The sequence below is a fragment of the Parasteatoda tepidariorum genome, chromosome 3, assembly GCF_043381705.1.
Source record: "Parasteatoda tepidariorum isolate YZ-2023 chromosome 3, CAS_Ptep_4.0, whole genome shotgun sequence".
Classification (NCBI taxonomy): domain Eukaryota; kingdom Metazoa; phylum Arthropoda; class Arachnida; order Araneae; family Theridiidae; genus Parasteatoda; species Parasteatoda tepidariorum.
The window spans coordinates 73912645-73916160 of record NC_092206.1 but is presented as its reverse complement, the minus strand read 5'-3'; the positions used below and the strand labels follow the sequence as shown (position 1 = coordinate 73916160).

The 3516-nt window shown below is 30.8% G+C and overlaps 1 long non-coding RNA gene across 1 annotated transcript in view; it reads right to left on the bottom strand.

The window, feature by feature from the left end:
* Positions 1-2472, bottom strand: part of LOC107445897 (uncharacterized) — an 8051-nt gene extending 5579 nt beyond the window's left edge. The window contains exons 1-2 of the long non-coding RNA XR_011636508.1: positions 2331-2472; positions 1369-1533 (exon numbers count right to left, since the gene is read on the bottom strand). This is a non-coding gene — a long non-coding RNA (uncharacterized lncRNA). The remainder of the gene's footprint in view (positions 1-1368; positions 1534-2330) is intronic.
* Between the last annotated feature and the right edge of the window lie 1044 nt (positions 2473-3516).

Sequence of the window (3516 nt, the reverse complement as noted above, 5' to 3'; positions counted from 1 at the left end):
CACTGGTTTATGGACAGCCCTGCAGGATTCATGGTGTCAATTATCTCCAGCACTACTTCACACATTGATCGAATCCATGCCATGTCGTGTTGCGGCGCTTCTGCGTACTCGCGGGTATCCTACACGATATTAGGCAGGTATACCAGTTTTTTTGGCTCTTCAGTGTAGTATCTAACATTATGATTTAAAAGGAAAACATGAAGAAAAAATTCTTAAATTTATTTCTGATTTTTAAAGTTTAAATTTAGTCAGAAAGATTAACTGTATTACAACTATGAAACAAAAATTGATAAAGCTAATTCACTTAAAACTATTCTGCATTTACAATTAACTATCGTGAGTATGGAAACGGAGTGAAAGAGTAACAGAGGGGAGAAAGAAACTGGATGTCAATTTACTTGTACAAGTTCCAATACAAAGAATTGTTTATACAAAACGGGAAAAACTAAAAAGCCTACTTCCACGGGACCTAATTTAAGACAATCGACTGAATAATTTAAGACATTAACTATGGTAATAGAATGTATTAACAGAGTGAAAAAAATTCTGGCACAACATTAAAATGTTTGATTTTTTCTAAAAAAGAAATTTTAAAATTACAGTTTAGATAATCTGTTCTATATATTTCATGTAACACAATTTTCACAAATAGATGAACTAAAATTTTTTCCAATTAACAGCTGGTTTAATTGCAGTTAAATACGAAGGCTGGGACATAGCAATTTAGTTGTATGTAACGTAATAAAAAGATCTTGCGCGTACATTATTTTCAAAATACTAATTTATATGTATCCATATATACTAATAACTTATAATAAATTAATTTGAATGCTTAAAAATGTTATTTGAAATTTTATTTCAGTGATTAAGATTGCTTAAAATCATGGGACATCAAACGTGAAAGTTTTTTTTATAAATGACCCATATAGTAAAACTAATTAATTATTTACGTCATCAACGTTCCCCTACCTTCACCTATATTTTTAATGGTTGTCTAACATATGTGCTCTATTTGACTATCTTGACTCTAGCAAAACATATTAACCCCCGTCTATTATGCCTAAAGAATCGAAACCAACAAGCCAATGAGTTTATTAAACATCAAAAAACTAGACTCAGTGTTCAAATGTCCATTTATAAAATAGTAGAGAAAATTAGGGAAGTATTTAGTTAAGGAAAGTAGGTAGCAGCGAAGAACAGCATTTATATTGGAATTCAGAAACTAGACATCTAGTTAAAAACCAAATTATGCATGTAAAAAAATACCAGTTGACAAACTAAGTCACTACATTGGAAGAACACAAAGGATTTACACTAAGGATTGATTTGCAGAGGTTTAGGAATTAATATTAATATTATTTTACTCACGTGGGAACTACGCTTAGATATAGTTATATCCATCACATCTCTTCTAACGTCTTGAATTGGAAGTTTGCTTTGGCAGGATACACCACTGACTGGATTACATTCATTCGAGCTGCCATCATTTTCTGTTTGGAACACATACGATTTATTTTTTACCGTCTCATCAATCTGCAAAATAAACAGGATAAATTCCATTTTGTTACAATATAAAGCTTAGAAATGCGGTAAGCTACAACATAGTTCTTACAGTGTAAGATTTGATAAATTACAAAGCATACAAAACTTCCTCTACTCTTTTTTTTGAAAATGAGAAAGAAAATGATAGCCTGCTATGATGCTATTTTATATTGTCTGCTTCAGTTTGCGATGCTTAAGCTGCTTTGCTTTAAAACAGTAGTTTTAAAGGTTAGCGAATAACGTTACGTGGAATTAAACGTATTGAATATGTTTTAATCTAAGTGTTAAATATTCAACTGTTGGTGATCAAAGGACAGAAAGCAATAGGATTTATTTTTATACAGCTCCTTATGTTCCACAAAAACTCCGTATCTTCCACACTTTATGTTAGCACATTTGTTAACATAAAGATGTTGAGGACAAAAATGTCCTATGCAAAAGATCTTATGAATTTCAATAACTTATCATTAAGTTAAAAAAAAAAACATTTGTTGAAAGAAGAAAACGTATTACATTTTTAACGCTAATATATTAACATTCTTTAAGGGAAAATATAAATGCCTGTAATTTGCATACATGAAGTGCATTTTAAATTTTGAATCTTTGTTTTAGAACATAAATGCAAACGATTTCCATGAGTGAAAGGGGATGCATTTCAAAATTCTGCTCTTGGAAAAAAAAACATTTCATCCTAATAATCAGAGCTAAATAAAGTGCATTTTAAATTCTGTTACAAATATAAAAGTGCATTCTGGTTAAATGCTAGAGTTAAACCAAGCTTACATTACCAAATGGTTGCTTTCATCGCAAACGATAATACTAAATATTGACAGAAGTATTATCCATTTTATTAAATCTACCTTCATGTTTTTAGTATGTTATCAGTACTCTACTAGAATTATAAGTAACAGGCGCAAAGTTAGAAACGAATTAAAAAGGTTGTTTCATTGTGAAATCTCTTATAATTAATATAACTATCATATCAGAGGTTTTATTTATTTATTCGGCGTAAGAATGATTCTAAAAAGTTATCGATATGAACATTGGAATTATTTTTTCTATATCAATTATTGTTAAAAAAGAATTAATTCCCAGAAAAACTTTTTCCAGGTTATTTTACGAACATAAATGCAATCATATTAATGTATTTCTGTTTTTAATTTTAATTCATTGAAAAATTGTGTGTATTGTTTTCGGCAAATGAAAAAAAGGCATTCCAGGAAATTACGAAACATAAGCTTGGAAATTTGGCATACGCCGATGATGTAGATATCATCGCAAGATTTAGGACAGCACTGAGTGAAAATTTTTTGGCACTGGAAAAATCAGCTAGAAAATTAACTTAAGAGTGAATGTGGAGAAAACAAAATATATGTATTGTGGTACAATGGAAACCATCCCTAAATTGTTTAAAATAGATTCTTTTAAATTTGAATCTGTAAAATAAACTATCAAAATGACATCAATCCTGAAATCAGAAAAAGAATAATCGCAGCCAATCGCTGCTTCTATGGTTTAAGATCATTATTAAAATCTCACTTAATAAAGCGAAAGACTAAGGTCTTACTTTATAAGGTATTAATCAAGTCAGTTTTGACTTATGCTTCAGAGACATGGACTTTAACAAAAAGGGAAGAGAAGTTATTAGCAACCTTCGAAAGGAAGGTCCTACGAACAATCTTTGGCCTATACTCGATAACGACAACTGGAGGAAAAGATATAATTTTGAAATATATAGGATCTTTGATGGCGATGATATCATTAAATCTATTAAATTAAGTAGAATGAGATGGGCCGGGCATGTAGTGAGAATGAGCCCAGAACGAACAGCATTGAGAGTCTCTAATGCAACCCCCTCCAATAAAAGGCCAAGAGGAAGGCCCAAAAAGAGATGGAAGGACTGTGTAGATGAGGATTTTGCCATCCTAAAAGTAAAGAACCGGAAAACAATTGCTGTAAGAAGGGCAGAATGGG